The sequence below is a fragment of the Furipterus horrens genome, unplaced genomic scaffold (assembly GCF_987537825.1).
Source record: "Furipterus horrens unplaced genomic scaffold, mFurHor1.1.pri manual_scaffold_16, whole genome shotgun sequence".
Classification (NCBI taxonomy): domain Eukaryota; kingdom Metazoa; phylum Chordata; class Mammalia; order Chiroptera; family Furipteridae; genus Furipterus; species Furipterus horrens.
In genome coordinates this window covers 4,350,921-4,371,830 of record NW_028327186.1, presented here as the reverse complement: position 1 = coordinate 4,371,830, position 20,910 = coordinate 4,350,921, and the positions used below count along the sequence as shown (strand labels likewise).

The window sequence follows — 20,910 nt, the reverse complement described above, 5'->3', positions numbered from 1 at the left end:
GGCCCAGCCACCTCTAGGACCATGTGCTCAGCATGGGGACAGGCAAACCAGCTTCCCTTGGCTTCATGGGGTGGCGGTCCTCCTGAGTACCCTGAGTACCCAGTACTGTCAGACCCCTGCTGTGTACCGAGGCGAATCCTGTGGACACCCATGGGGGCAAAATGGTGTGAGGGATGAGGGCTCAGGGGAGGGGCAAGGTTCTGCCCTTTTTTTCCAGATGAGTGAGCAAGGGGGCAGATTCACTGCTGGCTGCAGCAAGGAGCCTTCCCCCTTCCTGGCAGGTCCCAGAGTTGGCCACGTGACAGATGCTCCCCAGCTGCAAATGTCAGGGTTGCAGCCCAAGGACCACCCTGCCTTCACTCCATGTCACCTCAAAGCAAAGACTTTGCCTTCGAGTAGAAACCCACGCGAATCACAACCCTCCCCAGGCATTGATTAAGTGCCTGCTTCTTCTTTGTCTGCTCCAATGCTTGACCCCAGGAGCTACGTTGAAATATTTCGCTCACGGGTTTTATCCCCTGCCCATTTCCAAACGGATGACAATAAAACCGCAGGTACAGCTCGGCCAGGAACACTTACCCAAGACAAAAGAGGGGAACAAAGACAGAATTATGCCCAGCCTTAGCCTCCCAGAAAGGCAAAATTGGAGATTTCATCCTCTAGATGTCTTTAAACTTCCCCAAGATACAAAGGCGACTTTCATTTATTTCTGTGAAGCTCCCTGCACCAGCGAAGCAGCCCCCCTCCACTTTGTGGCTGCCTTCTGAGGTCTGGTCCCACCCAGAGGAATTGTTCTGCCGAAGGCTGGCCTGCCACAGCCGCTGAGGCCCAGGCAGGGTTTTCTGCCCTGTCATTTGATGGCCTTCTGCACAGCGGCCAGCCGCAGAAAGCCTGGGTACAATTGTGTTTCTCAGCTGTGCTCGCCACACTGCGGGACAGGTCATCCACGCCGTGCCCTGGCCTGGCTAGTGACACACTTTGTTTTCCCTTATGGAAATAAAGGCAAAAAATGGAAAGGGACTCCCCCTATGCCTGATCCCAACGCCCACACACAACAGCAGTTCACTCTGGGGCCCTAGAGGAGCATACTGTGTCCTCAGAAGAGGCAGACGCAGACCCAAGGAGTGTCCCAAAGTGAAAGAGGAAGAAGGAGCCTGTGGAAAGTGCTGAGTGCTGGCTTTCGATGGAGCCCACCCACCCTCGGCCCAGTTCCTGCAGGAGCCCAGGGGGTGGGGGCAAGCGGTGGCCAGGCCTCTGTGCCGGCCCCGCAGACGCAGACGTGGGGCCTTGCTTAACCAGCCTCTCTGTTTGTGGGCTCTCTTTCAGCCTTAAAAACAGGACACACCAAAACTTTCTTCGCTTCTTGCAGTGGCGCCTAATGACATCCTTGATCAGAAGAGGGGCCCAACCAACCTGCTTCCTGGCCGTCACCTGAAGGTACATGACACAGTTTGAACTTTTCTGTCCCCTGCTTACTGGACCTCCTGAGTCTTGTTTTTCTTTACTCATAAAATGGGGACGGACGACTGTCCCCAACCAGAACCTCAGGAAGTTAAAGGACATAAAATAAAAAACACACAGCTAGCGTAAGTCCCATGTATGCATTTATGTATGTGCACTCACTGACATTTAAATACACACACACACACACACACACACACACACACACTCTGTGTCTGCTCCCTGCAGAGCCGGCAGTGCCCCTGGCTTGGGTCCCCTGGCAGGACAGCTGCCCCGAGGCCTGCCTCCCGCCTCCCTAGCCCGCCCCGCCCTGCCCCTGCCTAGCAGCAGCTGAGGCCAACTGGGGTGGGCCAAAGCGCCAGCAGCTGGCCCTCGCCGGGAACTTGGAGGCCTGACCAGGGGCCGGGCGCTCCCTGTGCGGGCCCCAGGCCTGGAATGCCTGCTCATGAAACCCTAGCAGGCTGACCTTTGGGGCGAGTGCGGCCCGCCTGTGCCCCAGAGGCAGGGGACAGAGAGAGCGTGGCATGGCGGGAAATGACAGGATGCCCGTGGCAGGGTGGCAGTGCGCCCTCCACCCCGACTTGGAAGCCACCTTCCTCCCAGCGGTCCCTCGTTCTTCCCTTCAGCCTCTTCACCCCTGAGAATATATACTGCTGGGGTCAAATAATAGCAATGACAGCGGTGACATTTCCTGAGCCCCCAGTAGGGGCTGCATGGGTATGCTTCTGCTTCACGGTCACCCTCTGCAGGTGACCTGACACCCTGTCTGCATCTTCTCAGTGTCCTGGCTGAACCCCTCATCTTCCCAGCCCCCGCCAGCCCACACAGCAGAGCACCTCATGGCTTTCTGTCCCACACCATCTTCCCTGTTACATATACATGTGGTTGTGTTTAATGGTGTAGCATCTAGAACGTAGATGCCAAGGGGATAGGCCAGGCCTGACACAGAAGGGGTGCTCCTAACCTGGGCATTGAATGAATCAGTGGGTGAGGAAAGAGAGGCTCAGAAAGGGCGAGTAACTTGTGCAAGGCCACACAGCTGGAGAGCGGTGGAAAGAGGCTTTCCGTTCCATTGCTCCTAACTCCTGGAGACCCTGCATCTGAGCTGTGATCGCCACTCTTCCCTGCTACTCAGAAGGCCCCTTCCCTCGCCCCACACCCTTGCTCAGGAGATCACATAGCTCTGCTGTCAGTCACACCCCTCCCCCACCTCCCTCCCCAGGGACACGAGGTGGGGAGGGAGTCAGGCTCAGCCTCCCCACCAGCCCAACTCGCGGACTCTCTCAAGCAGACAAACCTGCTGAAGGAGAAAATGACCGTGTCACCCATACGAGGGTGGGTCCAAGCAACAGCAGGGGACAGCCTCCTCTTGCCGGCTCCTTCCAGAGCCCCGTGCCTAGGCAGCCTTTTGAAGACAGGCCAGCCGGCTCTACCTGTCTTGCACATGTGGAATCTAGGTCATTCTGCTGCCTCCCCTCCTCCTCTGGAAGACAAGCAGGCTTTTTCTTAGGGTCTCAGAGCAAGAGAGGGGACGACAGGAGGAAAATGTTTGAGTGGAACCCACACCCTGCCTGCTGCTGTCAGGAGCGTTTCATTTTGGAGCCAGTGTAATTTATGAGATGCAAATGGATTTAGCATTAAAAAAAAAAAAAAACTTGGAAAAGGTACAAAGTGCACCTCACACCCTTGTGCTCAGGCGTGTTTGGGGCTCCATTAATCATCTCAGACAAAAGAGATTTAATCGGAGGCTGGTGGCTGGGGAGAGCGCCCGCATCTCTCACCAAGCCCGGGAGGCCGAGCGGGGGAGCTGGGGCCGGCTGCGGGCCCGGCCTCCGGTGCAGCGACGCTCGCGCCTGCTCTCGTCTGAGTCACGCCGCAGATGAAATTACAGAGGTTCCTGCACAGGATGAATCAGAAAGCAGGATCAAGCCAAATATTTGGACAAGCCTTGCCCCGCGCGGAGCAGGAGGAGGCCCAGCAGCCAGCCAGCAGCCAGCCCGGAGATCATTTCTGACAAAGTGCCGCCGTGTGGCAGGCTGCCGCTCAGAGAGAATGTGCTCCCATCCATAAAGGCACCCTGCAGTCTGATCTCTTTGCCAGTGCCTGGCAAAGGGGCTCATGAGCATCCCAGGGCCCTGAGCAGTGTGATTCAGTCTTGCCCTCAGAAGAGGGGGCTTGTCAGGGTGCAGCTCACAGGGCGGGGGCGGGGTGAGGGAGGCGTGGGAGGAAGGAGGAGATGGTTCTCTTTGAGTCACCCTGTCCGCCTTCACATTTTGGGAGTCATCGGGGTGGCAGGCAGCGTTTCCTGCAGCAGCATGTGGGGAGGGGGCCACGCAGCCCGCCCACCACTCCTTCCTGGGCCCCTGGTCGGGATTTGCAGACATACCAGACGAGGTGGCCACAAATGGGGAAGGAAGTGAAGCCCTGTGCCCCGTGGCAAAGCTTTACGGCCCTGATGACTTTCACAGGGGCCTAATTGCTACCCTTTGCAGCTTCAAAGCTACGAGTTTTCAAGGCTGTTCGGAACAATAAAACCCGTAATGACAATGCTGCTTTAGGTTTGTCTGGAATCTTTATTTATTTTTTTAAATTAACTTTTGAAAGGGCTCAGCGTTCTTGGGGTTATTTTAAGCTCCTTTTCCCCCTCTGCAGGGGTGCTCCCAGGAACTAAACCAGTCGGCCTTGAAAAAAAAGAAAAAAGAAAAAACGGATAAATCCCTACAAGCAAACGGTTGATATTGATAGATAACCCCGGTAGCTTCACATATGCTGTGGGCTGACTAGTGCTTCCACAAAAATGTCCTGACTGAGCCTTAGGAGAGCCCCTGCAAGGTGGGTGCTATGATTTTCCCATTTTGCAGATGAAGAAACAGGCTTGGAGAATTGCACAGCCAAGAATTTAAACCCAGGCAGACACCCAGATTATATTCTGCCTCTCGGCGGCTCTCTTGGTAAATGAAGCCATTAGCAAAATGACCGTGGACACACGTTCAAGCAACACCTACAGTGATAGCTCTCTGTGAAGCGATCCGACCTGGAGGAGGCCAGACCCGGGGGCTGCTTTTGGGGGCCTGGCCTGCTCTAGAAGCTGGAAGAGAAGGCTGAGGGTTGCTGGCTTCCCTGGAGGCCAGAGAGTCCTCAGGGGTTAACCAGAGTCTGGCCCACGTGAGCCAGCCCTGCTTGCTCGGAGACAAGACTCAGCAAAGATCCTCCTAGCCAGACACCCTCTGAGACAGCAGGGCTGCTGAGCTTGCATGTGGAGAGGACCTGAGCTCCGGAGCCCGGCTCCCGCCCTCACTAGCTCTGACACAGCTTCCGTTACCCTTGCTGCACGGAGCCTCGGAACTTCCCATCAGTAACCCAATTTATTCTCTTCCCAGAGCCTTCTGTGTGTCGGGCATTTAGACAGGGGTACAGAAGGCTTCCCTTGCTCTGAGATGCCTGGGGACATGTGAAGATGTCAGAGGACAGGGAGGGTGTTCTACAGCCGATGGCCGGAGTCATCTGCAGATGTCTTTACTCACATGGCTGGTGGTTGATGCTGGCTGTCAGTTGGGACCTCAGCTGGGACTGTCACCAGAAAAGATACATGTGGACTTCTTATGTGGCTTGGGCTATCTCACAGCATGGGAGCCTCTGGGACTGTATTTGTCTTCGAGGGCTGCCATACCAAAGTACCACCAACTGAGCAGCTCAGGACACAAGAGATGTGTTATCTCACAGTTCTGGAGGCTAGAAGTCCAAAATCATGATCTAAGCATGGTTGGCTCCTTCGGTGCCCTGGATCTATTCCAGGCGTCTCTCTTTTGCTTGTAGATGGCCGTCTTCTCCCTGTGTCTTCACGTCGTCTCTCCTCTGTGTGTCCTTGTCTAACATTTTTCCTTTTTGTAGGGACATCAGTCCTATTGGGTTAGGGCCCACCCTTCTGACTTCATTTTAACTCAGTTACCTATTACTTCATTTTAACTTGACCCTATTTCCAAAGAAGGTCACATTCTCAGGTACTGAGGTTAGTACTATAATGTATGACTTTTGTGGCCAGGGGTGGGGGGACGACAAGTCACCCCAGAACAACAGCTCAGGCTTCCAAGGGCCAGCATTCTAAGGGAACCAGGCAGAAACACATGGACTTTTCTGAGGACTTTGGATGTTGAGCTTCATTCTATGGATCACAAGCAAGTCACCAGATTCAAGAGGAGGGAGCCCACTTTGGCAGAAGGAAGGTCAAAGAATTCGTGGCCTTTTTCTGTTGGCATACAAGGCCGTTAGCAACGTGACCTCTCAGGCTTAAGCAACACCAACAGTGATAGCACCAGACCCGATGGCTGCCTTTCGGAGCCTGGCCCCCACCTGTTGTTCCTCGTCTCCTTGGATCTTGTCATAATCCAGCCAAATGGGTCCTGAACACCCAAGGGGCTCCTCATATCTCATGTGTTGCCAGCCTCTGCATTGTAGATTTGGCGGGTGAGAGAGTGAGGGTCTACGTGCAGGAGCCTTGGAGGAGAGAGGAGGGAGACCCCCTTCCTGGAAGGCCATGGGAGACAGAACTCGGCCAGGCCCTCCCTTCAGGAGCTCATGCCTGGTGGCGTGAGAGAGGTGATGACAGGATGGCCGTGAGTCCTGCAGATTCCCCAAGACCTCCAGGCCGTGGGAGCACCCAGCACCCCCACCCCCGCCACTGAGCTCTGAGGGCTGGTTTCCCCAGCCTGGGAGCAAGCACCCAGTCACGTCCCCAAGCATGGGCTGCAGGAATGAACTGCCTGGAGGTCCCCTGGGCTCCCATAGCACCACCTTCGTCCTCTTCCCTCCATCTGTGCGCATTTGGTGACAGGGGGGACGTACAGTGTCCAAATATTTTTTCTGGTGCAGGAGAGAGAGCTGGGAGTGGTGAGAGGGGATGGGCATTTGCAAACGGGAGGCGTGTGGCTTGCTGTTGTGTCGGGCATAGCTGTCCACAGGGCACGTGGCATGTGCGTGTGGCGTCCTGCCCACCGGACAGACCTGAAACAGCTCTCTACGTGGCGCTCCGGCTCCTGCGTGCGCGCCCCACCCAGCTAGGAGCCAAACAGCCCAGAAGCCAAGGGATACCAGCCTTGAACCCCTGCGGGGTGACAAGGGGATCTCTTGAGCTATGGTATTTGTTGCGGGAATAAAACTTGCAGGGACAACTCAGATGTGCAGGAGAGTCAGTTCTCTTATTTTCTACTGTGGAACTCAGTGTGATGATGAGCTGTGTTCCTACTCAGTAGTGAGGGAAGGATTAACCTCAGCCCTCCAGGACAGCAGAGGCAGACGGAGTTTGCGACTTAGTCCAGTGACCTCAGTCCCCTTGTAGAACTCTGTCTTTCTTGGTGGCACATGGAGGATGGGGACCCTTGTGAACAACCTTGTCACAGGGGCTGGGTCCTCTGGATGGCATGTGGGCTTCCTTTTGTTGGTGAGAAGCAGGGTCAGCTCCCTGCCTTCTGGGGTTCTCAAGTCTGCTGAGGGTCCCTGTCATCCCTCACTCCCGGGACAGGGGTACAGAGGCTCTGTACTCAAGCCTCAAGTCTCTTACTCCCCTTCTGTCTTCAGACTCTCCCTTTAGCTCCAGAAAATGAGATGCATTGCACAACATTGCAAATGGACTCGATGCCATAGATTCTCTGAAAAATGGTTAAGAGGGTAAATCGTGTTATGTATCTATTACCACAATAAAACAAGACTGCTCTGTGTTTAGTCTTTCTGGCTTTGGTTCCTGATATAGAACCAGAGGCTTTCGGAATTGAGAAGACTTCTTTCTCCTGAGTACCTGGCCCTTACAATCACAAGACTCACTCTTGTTTCAGGACTGGGCTTCAAGAATCTATCCTGAATGTCAGGAAGTGGACACTGTCTCTTTCTCTTTTTAATCTAACTATAAATAATCTCAATTCTCCCCTTGCTAAAACAGGTCACTGACAAGGAAGTGTGAAAAGAGGGGGGAAAAAAGTCATTAATTAATTTTAAATGTTATCTCCTGTTTTCATTAACTATGTGTTAGATGTAGTGGGGTTGATTAAGAAATTTAAATCAACTCTGTCTCTAAGCTGCCTGAGGAGTGAGAGTTTGCTTCGGAAGGTCTTTGCCTAGGTGATGGGACCCCTGAGCTTTAAGGATACAGAGAGAGAGAGGTAAGGGGTCTGGTGACCCAAGTGGCAGTTAATTTATCTATGTAAGTACTTATAGCACCTTGCCCTTCATTTCATTCAGGACAGGAAAGATGTTGTTCCACAGGCCGCTGACTTCTCTAGTGTATTAGTTTCTTTCTGCGGCTATAACAAATGACTGCAAACTAGAGGCTTAAATGAACACACATGGTTTATGTTACAGTTCTGGAGGTCAGGAATCCGATATGGGTCTCCACTGGATGAAAATCAAAGTGTTGGCAGGACTGGTTCCTTCCAGAGGCCCAGGGAGATTCTGTTTCCCTCCAGGAAGGATGGCAAGCGCCCAGCCTCCAGCCCCAGGTAGGTGCAGCCTCACTGAGGCCACCAGCACAGTCGAACTATAGGGACAGGGCCGGCAGTGGGAGCAGGGCTCACTTTATGGACATCCAGTTTTCCTAGCTAAGGTGGGGAGTAACCCTTGGGTCTGATTAGTAAATCTGTGGAAAGTGGGAGCCTCAGAATCCTTGCCATAAAGTAGGCAGGAACTCAGGACCGTTGAGATTTGGACAGTGATGTCAGATACCTTTGTCCCCTGGGGCTAGTGACACGGTGTGTGTGCATGATCCTGGGGAAAAGGCTGCTCCCTGGGAACCATGGACACAAAGGAACCTCCCACGCAAACCACAGGCTGGAGGGAGAGAGCAGGGCTGCCAAGTCTGCTTTCGGCAAAGACAGGCAGCGGGGACTCAAGGAGCTTTTAACAAAGTGACTGAGCCCAGGACAAATCCTCCTGCACAGAGGGTCAGTGCGGCCCTTCGTCCTGGGGCTGGTTGAGGGTGGCTGCTGCCCAGACCTGAGAAACAAGGAAGTAACCCCAAAAGAGGCCCATTGGATCCTTCAAAACAAGGAGACGTCCACATTTGTAATTGAGATGAGAGAGGGAGCTGCATTATTTATGAACCAGCTCAGCCCAGAGTTAACAAGGAAGGAGGAGGCCTTTAGAGGGGAAAGTGGTTTCAGAAGCATCCGTATTTTGCTGAAAAACACACACACAAACTATGATTTAGGCTGCGCTGAGGTTTAGAACCGGAGATGAGTCTAGTGCAGTTAGAGACCAGGGGACCCGGGTGGGGGTGGGGGATGGTGTGGGCAGGGCCCGCAGGAGGATGGGGCGAGGGGAGGGGAGTGGGGCGATCCTCCAGGCTCCTGGTGAGAGAGGGACATGCTGAGGGATCACTCCCTGGGTGTAAAGGAGCACACACGTGTGTGTGTGTGTGTGTGTGTGTGTGTGTGTACACTTGAAATGGACTAAGGGAAAGAGCAGAGGTGCAGAGGTTCAGGCACTTGTGCGTTCATTCTGGTTGCCTGGCTAATCTGTTTTGGACCAAAACTCTGAGAAAAGAGTCTGCTTAATGTTCCTCCTCCTTAAATTTAAGATATAATGAATTAAGGTATAAGGCATTCAGGTAAATGAGGTCTGGTTGTTGCAGGTACTCACATAACAAGTGAACACGTCTCCAGTCTCTGCCCCCCACATCCCAGCCCTGTGGGACTGGGGACCCCTCCGAGGCCATGTCGTCCGTCCATCCCTGCTCTGTGGTGGATCGAGAAAACCCCACACTCATCCCCTTTGAACTTGAACTTAGGACAACCTCTCCTCTCCCAGGGGCCTGATCTTGTAGCCGAACACTTGGCTTTCCACCCTGTTGCTTCTGAGCTGGTTTGGATGCCTGACCCTGGGCATTCTCGCTTCGTTCCAGTTTCTCCTCTCTCCTCCGTTCCAGCTCCTGCTCATGAAAGCGGTGGAAACCATGGCTAAATAAGGGAAAATCGCAAAGAAGGATGAGAAAAGCAAGCACATTCATAGAATTCAAGGTTTTCATCTTAACACGCTTGTGCCAGTGGCAACTAGGAAGGACTTATTCCCTTTTTCGAACAAAAACAGCCATGTATTCCTGCACTCTGCTCCAACTTTAGCTCCCGCTCTGCTCCACCGACACGGGCTGTGCCCCTGGCCCCAAGGAGCTGGCCCTCTGATTCCTTTCTTAGCTCCTGCTCTTCTGTGAACTTTGCACCCAGCATTGCTCTGGGTCCCACAAGGATTCTCTTTATTCTCCAGCTCCATGGGATCCATCCATTTCCAGGCAACAAAGGGGCAGGGGACAGACCCCAAGGGAAGGCACTCCTAAGAAACCCCTCAACAGGTGTCTGGATAAATGCAAGTGGAGCCTAACTAAATTCGGACAGGGGGCACTGTGACAGCCAGCCTTCAGGATGGCCACCAGTGACCCCCACCTCTGAGTATCTGTGCCCTTGCTCAGTCCCCTCCCACCGCGTATCAGTCAGCGTGACCGATAAAATAAGGCATCGTGAGGGCACGTGATTTCTGAGGTGAGGCTATCCAAACATTTTAGCTTCTGCCTGTCTTTTCTGAGTCACCTGCTCTGGGGGGAGCCAGCTGCCACCCTGTGGGGATACTTCACAGGGAAGTCTACCCAGCAAGAAACCAAGGCCTTTTTTCAAACGCCACGCGAGTGAGCCCCCCAGAAGCAAGTCCAGCATCGCAGGAGCAGACCAGGGTGGTAGATGGAGCTTCACCATCCAGCCCCATCAGCTCCGAAAAGAGGAAGTGGTGGCCTGGAGAAGCAGGAGGGTCCCATAACACCACACATCTGGTTAGCGTCCAAGCTGCAGCACTCTCAGTCTGGTTTTAGATAAAAGGATTGAACTTGAGCTCATGGAGGCTCCTCAGACCACGCCATTAAAGTCTCCCGTGCCCTGGCCCTTGTGGAAGGCAGGGAGGGGGCAGGGGTGCCCTGATTTGAGCGGCACCACGGTGAAAATAGTAGCGTTTTTGGAGGCCGGCAAGCCACCTGCTGCAATGGAAGTCTGGTGCCACATGAGCGGGTCCCGCGAATCTGGTATAAAGCGAGGCTTCCTGAAGCGTGACGAGGCTGCCCAGGGCGCATGACTTCACAGCAGGCAGGGTGTCTGTCCTCGAAGGCAAGGGCACTGAGCAGCAGGACGTGTGTCATCACTGTGCCATCTGAGGAAAGACGCCACTGAAGCAGAGGTTTTTCTAGAACAAGTGAGGCTGCGGGGTGATGAGGAGGGGCCCTGCAATGGAAACTGGGGCTCAAAGACAAGCCCTGACCACCAAGGAATGCTGATCTTTCCAGAAACTTCCTCAGCAGGCTCTCAACAACTTCTGACTCTGATCCTCCAAGAGCAGAGGCTGAGGCAGCCAAGGCGGATGGAAATGTATTGATCCCTTCGGCTTTGTTTCACCTTGTTTTCATTCACTGCAGTGTTTTTCTTCCCAGAAAAGCAGAGAATTTCCCAGAATAAGGGCCCTGGCCCTTCCAGATGACCTGCCTGTAGGTGCTACTTTTCAAGGCCAATTTGCCGTCATGTGTTTCTTGCCAATAAACTCAGAGATGTGACCACATCCCGTTCAGAAGCCCTGGGAAGATAAAGCTTCGTCGGAGAAAGTATGGATCTTATGCTCATTTCCACCAGACTCCAGAACCTAATACATATCAAATCTAGGGCAACCCCAGGAGGGGAGGAGGGTGTAAATTTTGCAGACTCATGCAAACAGATAACTTACTTTATTTCTCTACAATATGATCAAACTTAGCTCCCAAGTCCTCGCTTCTATTCAGTCCCTTCCAGGTTTTGTTCAGTGCCCTTTGTCAGCCAGTAATTTTTTTTTTTTCATTCCCATTTCCCTCCCTTCTTTCTAGGTGTTAAGTCAGAGGAGAATACATTATGGGTTAGGAGGTCCTGTGTGGTTGTGACCCCAAGGTGTTCAATGCTCATTGGCCCCAGGACTTTGGCACCTACTCTACCATTACTGTCTCTGTGACCCCGCTACTCCCCAGTTGCCAGATCCAAGCAGGTCCCTCTGTGTCCTCCTTATCCGTTCACTCTGGCATTGGCTGTCCCACCCTAAGGTGCTAGGGGCTCTGGGAGACCACCTGTGGCCCATCTGCTGAGGCCCCTGCATGCTCTGACAGGCTCTGGTGTCATGGTGCATGTGTGGCTTCTCCAAGAGGCTTGTTCCCCCCATGTCTCTCCCCCTCTCCTTCAATGTATTTCTTAAAAAAAGCCAGAGCCTTGGGTTTTTAAAGAGTATTATTGTCACTGTAAAAAAAAAAAAAAAACACAAAAAACCACTTAGAAATTCAAATGACTTTCCTTCCCTTTTTGTGTAGAGGCTGCAGGCCAGCAAAGAACTAGGATAAAGAAAAGAAATTTCAGGGACAGGGGCTGTGATATCCCTTCAGATGGACAGAAACAGATGCTTTTTGCAACAAAGTCCTTGGTAACAAGCCACAGAAACCAAATCTGGCTCAATTACAAGGAAAGGGGTCTCTTAAAAGAATATCGGGCTCAAGGACAGGTTCAAAGGTGATCTTTGAGGAACAACAAGTCAAACCGTTCCAGATCTGGGCTGTAGGGGAAGCCCCACCATTGCCCTGAGCACCGCAGCCTTCTGCCCGAGGAGCTGTGCGCGACTGCCACAGCCACGGCTGCTGTGGTCACCACCAGCCCCTCTCTCCCACGCCACTGGGACGAGGCCCTGGAGGGGAAGGGCTTTGGCCGGGCAGAGACGAGGCCCTGCTGGGAGCCCCAGCTGCAAGGCAGTCTGGCAAAGGAGGCATCTGAGCATCCCGGTGCCTATGGGAGAGGTGGTCTTTCTCCTCACGGACTCATTACAATTGGCAATTCTGCAAATAAACCAAAACAGGAGGCCAGACTCCTCTTTTCACATAAGAAATGCACTCGAGGGGGGCTAAGAAGGTTCTCTGATCATCTCAGAAGCTCCGCCCCAGAACTGGGGCCAGCAGGCAGGCGTGAGGCTGAGGGCCCAAAGACATGTGGCCTTGGGGAAGGACAGCAGAAGTGTGACAAGTGTCAAGAGGCTGGTGGCTAGGAGAGATGAGAACCACAAGGAAACCTTCTCACCTGCTGAGGGGCCCCTCCTCTGAGGACTTAGAAGGCCTGGAAGATATGACTAAACTGTGGGAAGGGATCATTGTGCCCAGGAGTGCTTGACCGGCCAAGAGTAAAGTTATTTAGTAATGGGCTGCACCACACTGAGCTGAAACCGGATTCTGCTGAAATCAGTCAGGGCAAGGGGGAAAGGCGGAGACCTCTGTCAGAGGCCACCTCCCAGTCACCGGTGAGGGGAGGGGACAGAGAGGGGGCAGGAATGCCACTGCTGAGTGGAGACACAAGGCAGCTCCCTGTGGGCCTACACTTTGACCTTTGCCTCTGGTCTCCTGTCCACAAATATAGTATTTCCACTTAAAGGTCACCTCCCCCAGGGGAGCAGTCACTGTTGCTTTGCAGCCTGTTGGGAAGGTCAGAGGGCAAGCCATCAGATGACAAAGACGAAATGTGGCAAGGAGATAAAAAAATGTTTGGAGGTGCTGTGGGGGCTGTTTGTCACTTGTGGGAGCACACTGATGGCCCCCGGGAACAGCTCCTGTCCCTTTGTCTGGTTCTGATATCACACTGCTGCTGGGGTTGGCCTTCCTTGCTAATGCCACCAGCTCCCTTTCGTTAGAAACAAAACAGCCCCATTAATTCAGATTGTTGGTAGGAGCTTTTAAAAGCGATGTCGGTTGCACTTAACACACAGTTGGGGCCTCTGCAAAGGCTGGGGAAGTGCCCAGGTTATTCGGCTGGAAATCACATCCTGCTCAGGAACATAAATGTCACGCTCTCTGGACCCCAGCACAGGCAAACCGCCCTCCTAACCCACTCCCCAGGACTCCAAGTGTTCCAGCCAATGGCCTGCGGTGGCTTTCAGACACAACCTGTCTGGGTTAGGAAGGCCAAGCCAACAGGAAACACAGGACCACTATCACTGACCTCATCTTTTTATTTGCAAAACCAACCAAATTGAAATGCGTCACTTCAGAAGCCCTATAAAGGACCAGCTCCCTGAATTCTTTCAAAGGCCATCTTAATCATTCAAAACTGGTGGCATGACCAGGAAAAAAAGAAAGCTAATTTTTGTACCATTGCAGGTGCTTATTGCTGGTGAAAATGAAGACTCATACATCTTCAGAGCCTTAATTCTAGAGATGGGGGGATGTTTGTGGGTTTGTCTATCTGAGGGCACCATGATCCTGTGTCTTCCGGTGGATGTGATCACTGGATGGCAGACTGAGCACATAAGGTCATAAATGCAGCCCAAGAGAGATTTACAGATGCATTGGGAAGATGCCTGATTTGTTTACACAAGTAAATCAAATCCAGAAATGCAGCAATCTCAGAAAAGACAGCTGGCCTGAGGAAGGGAGACTAAATGTGACCATTTCTTCCAAGCTTGTCCTTGGCATCCTCAGCCTCCCCCGTCTGAGGCTTTCCCACCCTGGTGTTTTCTGGGACCCGCTCCCTCCAGAACAGAGGGGCCCAAAGTTTGTTTGGAGAATAATTCACACTAAAGTGTGAGTGACTGATACTAACCAAATCAGGAACCAGGATCAAATCTGAAACTCTAAGGAGCAAGCTTCCAGAGAAACTTTGGAGATTCTCACTGGGAGATATGGAGTCCTGCATGGGGAAGGGGTTCTTCATAGTTTCCAGTTTCATGAGGACAGAATGGCCTAGCTCACTGGGTCTGGGCAGAAACTCTCGCTCCTTGGGTGACCACTTGAAGTGGTTCTGAGCTTTCTATTGCAAGAGAGAGAGAGAGAGAGAGAGAGACCTGCAGACCTCTCAGACTGGGGATGAAGGGGGCCCTGTTTGTGAGAGTGTTTGGCACATCCAGGTGTTCATAGGACTAAAGAGCCTTTGAGAGACAGCTGTGGCTCACTTAGCGGCTTCTCCAGGCTGTGGCCAGAGTGGATCAGGTCCTAATGGAAAGCTGTGCCTTGGTCAAGGGCTGTCCAGAGGTTGGTGGTCTGAGCGGAAAGCCTGTCTCTGTTGAGTGTCTCACACGGAGCCTCCAGGAGCTTCCCGGACCCATACTGCAGGTGTCTCTCACCTCCATGGGTCCTGAGCATTAGCTCTAAACATGCTATTTATTTGATGGCCTCCTGGAGCTCGTCTCTGGAGGACTGGCCTTGAAATGAGTCAGATGGTACAACACCAAACTCTTTTGTTCAGAAGTCAGGCAGGACATGGAATTCCCGTAGAATAAGCTCCAATTTAATTTAGCCACAATGGCTTATTATTAGATGTAATTATAAATGAAATGACTCGCCAGGGACTTTTTACTTTGTAAACAAGCACCTCAGAATGGGAAGGGAATTTGGTTTTTGCTTTTTTTCTTTCTTTCTTTCTTATTCCCTAGTCCCTCCACAGGTTTTCACAAAATTGTGGCCAAGCCGAGAAAGTATTTTGGATATGGCTTTTAGGTGCCACACTTTTAGGTGGCCCTGCTTTTCACAGGAGGGCTTTGCTCCCACACAGCCCACTGGACATAGGGAGGTGCTCTTGGCTGCAATGAATATATTGTCCAAAAATTACCCTGACTTCCTCCCAGAATGCCCAGCGCTTCTGCAGAAACATGGACTCCGCTGCATTTCAAGAGTGTGAAGAAAACGTTGTGGGCGGTCCAGGCTGTAGTGTCCTCCAGACCTCTCTGACCTGTGTTTAATAGGACATGAGGCTGTGACAGGCCATCAGTGGAACGGAAAATGATTGTAGACATGTATCTCTTCTTTGAACAGTTATGTGTTCACTTTAAAGACTATATAAATGTCTAGTCACTATGATGCACACCTCAAAGTAACATAATATTGTATGTCAACCGTAAATGGAAAATAAATTAATTTTTAAAAAGTAAGTTCATAAAAGCCAGCCAAAAGAAGTGTATTAAAACAAAAAACACTCTTCAAAGCTGTAATGTCTTGGTAATATTGACATTAAAAGATATGTCTGTTTGAAAAAAAGTATTAGCTAAATAAAAAACAGAGGACATGTGACAAAAACCAAGACTGACGTTTGCTAAATAACGACTTGGAGTCCAGCTCCTCCAAACGTGGTCATCAGGCAGTATCCAGGGTACCTCTGGCCTCGGGAATTGAAATCTGCATTTTCACAAAGTCCCCAGGGGATTAGCGTAGCATATACTTCAGAGTTTGGGAAGCATGGCTGAAGAAAACCTGGGTTCTGCTGATATTGCTAGATGGATCAAATACATCTAGTTGAGCCCATTCTGGCAAAATTGGGTGAACTTTTGCCCAGCAGAGACAACTAATTTGAATTTCTGTGGCTCCTTCCTTCACTCCCACAGAACGACATTTTGTGTTTCCACTGTGAGCGGCACCCAGGACCTCCCCACTGACCTTCCTTGGCCTGCAGAGAATCACAGCCTCTGCTGGCCCCAGAGACAGAGCCCAGCGTGGTCTCCTCTGCAAGCAGACAAAGGGGCCCCTGGTGAGGACAGCCTGGGATGGCCAAGGCCGTGGCTGAGCCTAAATCGAATGCCTCAAGGACCTATGGGGAGGCTGCCAGCTGCAGGGGCCTGAAGATAAAAGCGTTAATTCAGCTTGGCTGGTATCCAGAAAGCTGAGCAAAGCTAGGCCTTCAAGCTAAGGGTATGAGTATATAAATAAAAAAAATAAAAACAAGTTGGCAGATGTTTGCACTTCCCTTTAAAGCACAAGCTGCATGAATTCAGCACATCCTATGTGCCAGGCACTGAGCCAGACGCTGTACATTGTCATTCTCTGCGCCTCCCTAAAACCCCTGTAGGGCAGTGTCATCAGGATCATTACCCAATGAAGTCCATATGGCTGGAGAGGGGTCTTGCCTGTGGTCACCCAGCCCTGCACTCCCCCCCCACGGCTGTGTGCTGAGAGCCAGCTCTGGGCAGGAAATGAAAACAGGCTGGTCGTTTTCAAGGCGGCAGCATGACCAGTTTTCCCTAGCGGATTCTGGATCGAAAGAACGCTCGGTATCCTAATAAGGTTTCAAAACCGAAAGGAGTGTCTTCATCACGCTCCGCTTTGCCAGCACCGTCTCATCAATCGCCTCTGCACTTGGACGCAGACACGATAGACTGTTAGCCACGCAGCAAACTTGGAAGCACCTTGAAAGAGTCTCAGCGAGTTGCCAAGATGCTCGTCTGAAGGAGGGTGTGTCTATGACAAATAACCCCGAGAGCCCGCGCCTCGCCGGGATGCCAGGAGAATGAAATGGGGCCATTTGGGGGAAGTGCGCACGGTGTGCAGAATAATACCCGGTAGCCTCCCGGTCACGCGCTCTGAATGTGGCTGATCATCTTAGATCTTATCTTCCATTCACCCCACAGAGAACTGAAGAGACCAAGTCAGCCTCTGTCCATACAGCAATGGACTCCACTGCTACCGGGACAGTTGCAGAAGCTCTCGCTGACATACTTTTAATCCATGCCCCGTTTTGATCAGTGTAAACATCCTGGGCCTTCTTCAATATTATTTGAAGCCTCAAGTGAAATTAAACACTAATTCAAAGCAAATCAAACGAATTACATAATTTATGGAAAAGGACCCTCCATATGGAGAACCTGGCTATTTTCAGCCGAGTTTAGATAGATCAAGTCGATGATATATATATATATATGTTTAATCAATGTGATAAAAGAAAAGATGCGGTCAGCGCATGCCCAGTCCACCTGTCTGCCCTGCATTGCGTAAAAGGCTTGGCCCCGCCCCCGCCATAGAAGGGCACGTGACCAAAGCTGAGCCAATCACAGTGCCTCCCCTGACCCCGGCTGCAGGGATTGGCCAGGGGGCAGACACGTGGCGGAGCCGGACTTGTCAGGCTGGAGAAGGAGCCTCGAGGGGAGGAATGGGAGAGGCTGGGAGCCGAAGGGGAGGTGAGCCCCAAAGGCCAGGCACCCCCTCTTCTGCCTCCTGGAGATGTGGCCCCAGACGGTGAAGCCCACCGCAAGGAGAGGCCGAGGTAAAGCGCGCCCTGGCTGCATCCGCCTCCCTAGCCTGCGCTCGCCGGCCTTCCTCGCAGTTTGGCTGCCGGAGGCAGAACATGGACTTTTAACTAAAAAATCGTTCACGGAAGGTTCTCTTCTCACTGCCAAGCAGGAGCGCGCCGAGGAAAATCCGGGTGTGGGAGAGAATGCGGCCCCGGACGGACGTTGGGGCCGTTGTCCCTGAAAGCCGCGTCCTGGGCCCTGACGCTCCCCCGCGCGGACGCGGTTTTCTCCCCCCCTTCGCGCGCCTCCAGACGTCCCAGCCCCTTCGGTGTTTCCCTCTCCACCCGCGCCTTAGTTCTCTCCCTTTGCGGGGCATCCCCTTCCCCACCCAGGCCCCCGACTCCTATTCCCTTCGGGCTGTAGGCTCGCACTGCCCACGGTATTATTATTTTTCCCCGGGGGAGTGAGGGTGGCCTCAGGTCCCTGCTTTTAGGGCGCTGGGCCGCGGGGCCGCCGGCTGGGCTGGACCCTGCCCGTCTTCCCGAAGCGCGCGCCCCGGCCTGCGGGCCTTGGTGGAGGGGCGAAGGGGCTCTGACGCGCACACGCAGGGAGCAGCCCCCTTTCCTCGGAAGCTGCCCGAGCTGCTGCTGTGCAATTACAGCATCGGGCCGGCCCGGCCAAGGGGACCTGGTAACCTGCATGCAGCCCAGGCGCGTTTCTGAGTGTCTCTGAGCACCGCGTTCCTCATCTGGAGAATACGGGTGCGAGCGTTTGCTGTGGGGCTCCCAGGTGGGGTCCCCGGGGCCAGGGCTGCTGTTGCCTTAGGCCAGCGTGCGCCGCAGGTATCGGCCCGGGACAGCTCGGAGATGCGGAAGGGGAGATCTCCCTTTCCAAACCGAAGCGGAGTTTGTTGGGCTCGATCATGTCATAATCTGGGTTAAAAAAAAATCTCAGTAAGCCGCAGTGTGTTGTATTGCATAATGCTTTTGAAAGTTTTGTGGGTCAGCAATGGCATTGCTGTCATTCAGCCTGCAAACAACCCCCCACCTGGGAACCGGAGAACTAGAGGCCTTTCCCAAGCACCTGCCATCCAAGGGGAGTAAAAAGTTCCCACCCGCGTGGGCACTTAAAACTTAGGGATTTATTTGGGCCGCCCATTGCATTTGGCACTCATTTCTTTGCATCTCGACAACAATGGCTAGATGTCCAGCTCTCTAAGTACCTAGAAGTTTAAACCAATGAATTTTCTATTAGAAATGTTTCCCTTAAGATAATAGTAAGACCATTTTTTTCACTGTGGAGGAAGGGAAGGCAACCCTCACTTTACCACCTCCCCTTTATAAATTTTCTACACATTTTTTAAATTTGGTAAAAGGCTATTTTGAAACCCCACAGCTCAGTTAGTGAATATGCCCTTTTTAATGAAATACAACTTTGCGGTGGAATGACCAAATAGCTTAGGAGAAAAATAAGATCTTGTGAAGAAAATACTAGACTTCTACTAACTTTTCTCTAAGATCCATTCATATTGCTGACTTTTTATAAGTCAGATGCGGAATTCTAACCCACCTAGGTACACCCTGACTCTATAAATATACACACACCTAACATCCTTCCAAACGAAGCGAATGTGTGCTTGGGAAAATATTGGAACAATGAAGTTCCTGAGAGAGGCTTGTTTTTTCCAGTTATTAAAAGAAGGTGGCAAGCCTTCATGAGGATATGAAAATTTAACATCGTCTGGAGGAAACGCTTGAATATGGTTAACGTCGCTGCCAAAAATCTCAGCTATGTTATGTCAGAATGTTCAATTGCAAGCTACGCATTAATGAATGGAAAGATAGAGTAACAGCAGGAAGTTTCTGCAGTAACGCACAGCAACCTTGAAGAGCGACCAAGTTCTCAGTGTTGAACTGCATTGTTCAGGGGTTACACCGCCAGTCTCCATGATCTACTAGTTAACAACGAGGGGGTGCCAGATCTGGATCCCTACAAGTGGGGAGCAGGGAAGGATAGAAGCAGCTTGCCTCTCCCCACGTTCTCTAAAACACCACTTAGAGGGAAGATAGACTCACTTTGCTCCTTCTGAAAAAGTGAGTGTTCAAAAAAAAAACAAAAAACAAAACAAAACAAAAACCAACTCTGAACTCAGAAGAAAGTAATCAGTGCCACCCTACATTAAAAACTTAGTTCCCCTCTTTTCCATGCGGCTCGCTTGCAGGGTGTCGTAGCTATTTTTATCTGCTTTCTTCAACCCAGCTGTTGCTACATGTTAACATGGCGAATGGTGTGAAAATCCCAGCAGAGGCGCGTGAATCCCAGAGGGATCTGTCTTTTGTCATTTCTAAAACAGATAAAATGTCATGAGCTTCAGCAGGGTGTGGGTCAGGGACATTTCACCAGCGGAGGCCATGAGAACATTTCTGACATTTAAATGATGTGGAGCCGGGGGCAAAACTTCCTCTTTGGCAGCCCCATCCAAGAAAGAGCCTCCCTTGGCACACACACGTAATGACCAATAAGGTACCGTACATCCATGTGCAAAAACTAGAAGCAAGAGTCCTCCTCGTGTTTCAGCGGCACTGGCTGTCCCAGGGGCTGGACATTGTGGCGTCCTGAGGTTGGGACAAGTGCATAGCATCCAGCCTGGAGGTGGCCCCAGAGAACCCACTTCCTTTTTCTGACTTAGAAAGTGACGTGTAATTTTAAACCTACTCTTTGTATTTCCTCTGTGAAAATAACAGCATTTTGGCGAGACTCTGTATGGGAGGTGGTGATGGGGGGAAGTGCCACATAAAATTTAGACGATTTAAAAATACAACTCTAATTGCAGGTTGGTTTTGCCATGGTTTGGCAAATTAGGGGGGCAAATTGGAGGGGCAGTTGGAACTTGCCCCAGGCACAAAAAGACTGCTCAGTTACCCATCTGACAGTATAGACCATGAACTCTCTCAAAACCTATGAAAATATGATTTTAGGAGCTTCTTTGTAGAATAGCAGCTATTATTTTCTCTGTGGAGATATTTTGTGCCTCGGTGCTGCATCAAGGGTTTGAATTTCTCTTTCTTTCTCCAGCTTTCACAGGAGGACACCGATTTCTGTTTTTCTCCAAAATTCTCAGTTTCTTTAAGGTAGATGAAACTCAGTGAAGAAATCAATACTTCGCCTAGCCCCTTCCCTTAAGATCTGTAATCTACAGAAGAGTGCAGATAAGAGTAAGAGCTTCTAGATTACAATCATCCACTGTCCCTTTATAATACCTTCAAGAAATAGTCTAATGGTAGGCTAAGGTGTGAAAGATACTGTGGGTCGGCATATGGTCCATTTCACCCTCCCAGTGGGTCTTTCTGTTCCTCAAGGCTAGAAAGCCAACAACTGCTTTTTCCAGGATCCCTTGCAGCTCAGTTTTTGGATGCGATCCTGTTTTGGCCTGTTGAGTACGGA

The 20,910-nt window shown here is 51.7% G+C and overlaps 1 long non-coding RNA gene across 2 annotated transcripts in view; it reads left to right on the top strand.

Annotated features, from left to right (window-relative positions):
• Positions 1 to 16,148, top strand: part of LOC149992025 (uncharacterized) — a 33,695-nt gene extending 17,547 nt beyond the window's left edge. Inside the window, exons 5-7 of one of the 2 annotated variants that reach the window (XR_016508477.1) lie at positions 1,327 to 1,437; positions 7,813 to 7,949; positions 15,847 to 16,148. This is a non-coding gene — a long non-coding RNA (uncharacterized LOC149992025). Of the gene's footprint in view, positions 1 to 1,326; positions 1,595 to 7,812; positions 7,950 to 15,846 lie in introns of those variants that run through there. The other variant, XR_016508476.1, reaches the window with a different exon arrangement.
• The last annotated feature ends 4,762 nt before the right edge of the window (positions 16,149 to 20,910 follow it).